The following is a 6000-nucleotide window of genomic DNA, read 5'->3' as shown; positions in this document are numbered from 1 at the left end:
TAAAAACACTTATTATCCAGGAGGCCATGTGCCTCAGAGAATAGGTGTTTTTATTCCTGGGTGGAGAAATAAAATTTCCCAAAAGCAAGGGGATCAAATAAGATGAAGTTTCCACCATTGAATTATGACATGCAGGACATGGGATGATGATGGGCCCTGGAGGGACTGAATTTGCGGCACAATCAAGCCCATGATGGAAGCCTTTATGTGGTATAGAGGGAGAGCATATCAGCTCTCTTGAATGATTGATAGATGGATTGATTGATTTGGAGGAGGTGTGGGTATTTTGTCTTGTTTTGGTGAGTACTTTGGAAATGTTCATCTTTTCTCCCAGATTTCCTGCAATATAGTTGAGGTAAAAGTAAATTTTTACTTGTTTCAGAAAGCATACTGAGCACGCTTTAATGTTATTATTAAATTGATAGAGAAAATAACCAATTTTATAAACCCAAGTTTTCAGCCTATTCTTTCAATACTTTCAGAATGATTCAAGAAGAAACTTAAAAAAATTGGATATTTATATTCGTTTTATGTTCTTTTATTGTGATTTTATAAGAGATTTTTTGATTAATATTGGAAGTTAATATTCTATAGTTTAGAAAAGCAATTTTGAACATCCAACTAGTGAGCCCATATAAAATACATAACACCACAGAATATAGGAAAAGAATAATGCAATGAACTTGAGAAACAAACTGTGTACTTTGTGCCAAGCTTATCAAGGAAGATACGATTTCAATACCAATGAAATAAACTCTCACGAATTGATTTTTCTTTGTGTGCACTCATCAGTGTAAATACAATTAAATTATAAAGCCTGTATTTGTTCAGGAAAGATGCTTTCTATTCATACTATGCTAACTGGCTGCTTCAGCTTCTGATATTTTGTTATGTAAAAACCTTGCAAAGTGTAGAATTATTTTTTCTAGATCTGTAAAGAATGATGATGGTATTTTGATAGGGATTGCCTTAATTCTGTAGATCACTTTCGATAGTATGGACATTTTAACAATAAACCACAATGAGATATCACTCACCTCCAGTGAGAATGGCCTTTATCAAAAAGTCCCCAAACAACAAATGCTGGCATGGATGTGGAGAGATTGGAACACTCTTATACTGCTGGTGGGACTGCAAATTAGTGTAACGCTTACGGAAAAAAATTTAGAGATATCTCAAAAAGCTAAAAACAGAAATGCCATTTGATCCAGCAACAGCACTACTAGGCATCTACCCAAACAAAAAGAAGACATTCTATAATAAAGACATCTTTACTTGAATGTTTATGGCAGTACAATTCACAATTGCAAAGATGTGGAAAAAACTCAAGCACCCATCAATATATGTATGAGTGGAATACTACTCAACTAAAAAAAGCAATGGTGATCTAGCACCTCTTATATTATCCTGGATAGAGCTTGGGCCCATCCTTCAAAGTGAGGTATCACAAGAATGGAAAAACAAACACCACATGTACTCACCATCAAATTGGTACTAACTGATCAACACTAAGGTGCTCGCATGGTAGTAATATTCACTGGGTGCCAGTCAGGTGAGGGATGGGTTGGGGTGAGTAAATTCACAACTAATGGATGTGGAGTGCACTGTATGGGGGAAGGGCACCCTTGTAGCCCTGATTTGGGCAAGGCAAAGGCATTATATGTAACCAAAATGTTTGTACCCCCATAATATTCTGAAATTTAAAAAAATCTTGCAAAGTGAAAAAAAATCCAACAATCCTAAATTTGTGGGCCCTTATCACAGAGGATTGAAACCTGTGCATTTTCTTTAAACTAAGAATAGTATTACAGTTTTTAAATCACGTGATAATATCATGAATATTTTTTTAAATAATTCAAAATAATTATGACCTAAAAGTTTTAAATTTGCATGTGCTGTGATTTAAATATGAGTTTATTTGCATTACAATAACATATAAAACAAGAAGATCAAGGGTTGCAACTCTAAGTTTTTTATTTCAAAACATAAATTGATTTTCATTTACCACTTTTTTGAGGACTGGAGATTCCAAGCACCATGTAAGTTTATAAACTGCTTTCAACAATTTAATAATTTTAATAATAATAAATTTAAGAATTTAATATTAACTTCAAGAATTTAATAATTTCTATAATTTAAATGTCATCAATATCTTCTAAATAACTATTAGTATCTCTGATTTACTATTAGTATCTCTGATTTACTATTAGTATCTCTCATTTACTGATGAGAAAACTGTGGCTCAAAGATTATCATCTTGCCCCAAATCATGCAGCTAGTCAGTTGTGGTTTGAAATTCAACTTTTACTGACATCATAGCTCATATTATTAACCAAGTAATTGGTTATGTTCAGGTGAGGGAAGGTAGTGCTTCCTGCTGGCTATGGAAGGCAGAAGGTGAGTTAACTCGCACATGTGAAGATGGAGAGAGCAAGATGGCACAGGAGCAGGCTATGGTCTCTGTATATGGCAGGCAAATAAGCTTGGGTTATAGTTTACCAAGTGAAAAACTACAGGCCATGGACAAGTTTTCAGGGACCTTGAGAGGGTTGGGCATTTGATATATTTTGAAAGTCCCCTATAATTCTTATGTGCATTCAAATCTGGTTACTCACTTAAACAATATAATATAGACATTTTTTCCTCTCAGATATATGCAGACACCCCAGATCAAACATCTTGATGATCATCAGAAATCCAGACTCAAGACTTGTTGCTTTGCCACCCCCAAGTGCTGCTGTTTCTCATGCTCTCATATGGTTGCTCCAGATCCAGCCATCACAGCTGCCTTTCCAAGAAGGAAGAAATCACAGGAATAGGACATGCTTCCTCCCTTTAAAGCAACTTCTCAGAAGTTACACACATCACTTTCCTTTATACTCCACGGGCAAGAATTGGTCACATGCGTCATGCCAAGTGCCAAGAAAGGATTGGGGATACAATATTTATTCCTGGTGCTCATGTGTCTAGCTGAGCATTAGAGATCTTTATTTACTGATGGAGAAAGGGTGAGTGGATATTTCAGTTAACTAGCTCTGTCTGTCAAAATAAGTACCTTATTTGATGACAATTAGTACAGGAAATGTGGCACCAGGCAGTTTTAATTCATTAAAATTAGAGTCTTATTTATTTACTTGTTTGCTCATTTTTTCCCCTCAAAGAAACACTGGAAATTTTGTAATGTAATTAAAGCAAATACCTCATTGAACACAAAACCATAAAATCGTGGAAAAGAATCACTGCTATTGTTTCCACTCATATACATAAAATTTATGTGTATTATTTATGCTGACTAACCTTTCCAACAGAGAGATAACATTTATAAGTTCTATTATTGGCAGGCATGGCATTTGGATTATTTCTTAAGAAGAGTGAAAATTAGGTTAACTCAATATCTGTTTAGGAATTGAGCATATCCAGAAACCCTATGCTCCCTTCACACAAATTCCCAACTATTTGAATACCTGTAATTCTTAACCTTGGCCAGCTTCTAAATACTATTCCTCAATCTCACAGTCTGCCTGATCTACTCGGCTTTAGGTGATTCCAGTATATAGTCAGTGTTGTAAAGTACTGATTGTCCTAACTTCTAATAGAAAAGTGTTACTATTATTAAAAAAAAAAGAAATGTTACTTAATACATTTGTAGGAACAAAAAAACCTTTTTACCTAGAAGTAAAAAATGATACAGTCTTGCATTATAGCTCAGTCATGGCCAAATATAATTTATAACTAAATACATATTTTTCAAATATTTATATAAGCAAATAAATTTTGACAAAAGACTTAATAAACCAGGTTAAATAATTATTACTAGAGTTGAATAAAGGCAGTTGGTAAACTAGCACTCCAAATAACAAAAGCCTTGATATAAAGTGTTTATCGATTTTCAAAGTATAAATACTTCTACCATGGCTGATTTTGATCTATCAACATGGTACCATTGAATGTGAAGTTAGGAAAAGATGTGCAAATGTACTAACAGGATGAATAGGTGGTTGAAATCTTCAAATTAGAGGAAATAGCAAAAAAAAAAAAAAAAAAAGCTCAAGGGAGGAATGTTTCTGGGGTTTTGGCTGAACAAAAGAGATATTGGGTGGAATGAAAAAGAGGAATCAGCTATTGAAGCAATTTTTGTCAATGGTAGGGAGATGGGGTTGTAGTCTAAAGGTTATGGAAAGCCTTTTTTAAAAAATAACTCAGGTGCATTGAATTACGGTTTATATATGGTCAAAGTCATTCTTTTAAGTATACAGTCTGATATAAACATAGATGATTATATAATAAATACCATAATCAAGATATAGAAGAGTACTGTCACCTACAAAAATTGCCTTTTGTGCTCTTTGAGTCAATACTTCTGTTGGCCCCAGGCTCTGGAAATCTCTGATCTGTTTTCTGTTCCTACAGTTTTACATTTTCCAGAATTTTTTATGCTCAGGAACAAACAGTATACTGTACAAGCTTTTGAGTCTGGCTTCTTCAACTTAGCACAGTAAATCTGGGACACATGCATGTTGCTATGTGAATCAGATTTGTTTCTTTTTATGCCTAAGTCATATGCTGTTGAACATATGACAGTATGACTTTTTCTGTTCACGAGTTTTTGAAATTGTGAATAATATGGTTATAAATATCCACTTACAGAATTTTTTTGTGAGGAGATATGCTTCCATTTCTCTTGAGTTAACAAAAGAAGCCAGATTCCTGGTCTTATAATTAGTATACCTCTAAATTTATATGAAAATACTTTTTTAAAATGGTTTTATCATTTTGCATTCCACTAGCACTGCAATATTTCTAGTTGTTTCATGTTTTGACTAGCACTTCTTAGTGTCATGCATTTTACATTTACTTAATGTTAGTCATTCTTATTGGTATATAATAGTATTACATTAGTTTTTATTGTCCTAACGAGTATTGATGTTGAAAATCTTTTCAAATGTCTGTTTGCCTTGTACATATTTTTTTATAGTGTCTTTTCAAATATTTTGTCCATTTTTAGTGTTTTCTTTTTGTGACTTTTATAGTTTCTGAAAAGTTATGGATAAAATAATTATATTAAACACGTATTGTAGAAGTATATTCTTCCAGTCCGTGGCTTGTCTTTTGATTTCCATAACAATGGCTTTCAAATAGAAGTTTTTAATTTTGATGCAATCCAATTTGGCAAAATTTTCTTTTAGATTATGCTTTTGATTTCAAAACTTTTCCTTATTTTTTTCTATAGTTTAAAATTTACATTTATGTCTTTGATCCATTTTGAGTTAATTTTTTGAAGGATGTGATACATGAGATAAAAATCTTTATTTTTTGCATATGGATATTCCATTGTTCCAATATGATTTCTTTGAAAGTCTATTTTTTTCCATTGAATTGTCATTGCACTTTTGTCCAAAGTCAACTGACCATATACATTAATTTCCTATAACAAACTACTACACACTTTGTTGCTTAAAACAACAGAAATATATTTTTTCACACTTCAGGATTGAGTCTACAGTCCTCAAATCGAGTTGTTGGTAGGGCTGCACTTCCTCCAGAACTCCTTGGGAAAAATCCTTCTATTGCCTCTTCCAGTTTCTGGTGGCTACTAAACATTTCTTTGCTTGTGGCTGTATCACACTGATCTCTGCCTCAGTGGTCATCTTGTCTTCTACTCTTCTGTCTCTGTGGAATCTCCATTTGCATAGTTCTGATTAAATTAAAGCTCACATGGATAATTCAGGACAATATCTCTTCTCAAAATCCTTAATTTAATCATATCTGCAAAGTGATATGAGGTTAATGTCACAAATTCCAGGTATTAGGATTGGACTTCTTGGGTGGCCATTAGTCAGCACATCACACCATATTTATGTGAACCTATTTCCATACTCTTTAGTATATACCATTTATCCACATGTGTATGCTTTCATTGATACAAGTATTGATTATTGTAGCTTTGGAGCAAATTTTGAAATTAGTGTAATTCCTCCAAATTTCTTTTTATCAAAATGA

This window comes from Lemur catta, chromosome 12, assembly GCF_020740605.2.
Source record: "Lemur catta isolate mLemCat1 chromosome 12, mLemCat1.pri, whole genome shotgun sequence".
NCBI classification, from domain to species: domain Eukaryota; kingdom Metazoa; phylum Chordata; class Mammalia; order Primates; family Lemuridae; genus Lemur; species Lemur catta.
The sequence above is the reverse complement of the archived record's forward strand: the minus strand, read 5'-3'. Positions refer to the sequence as shown.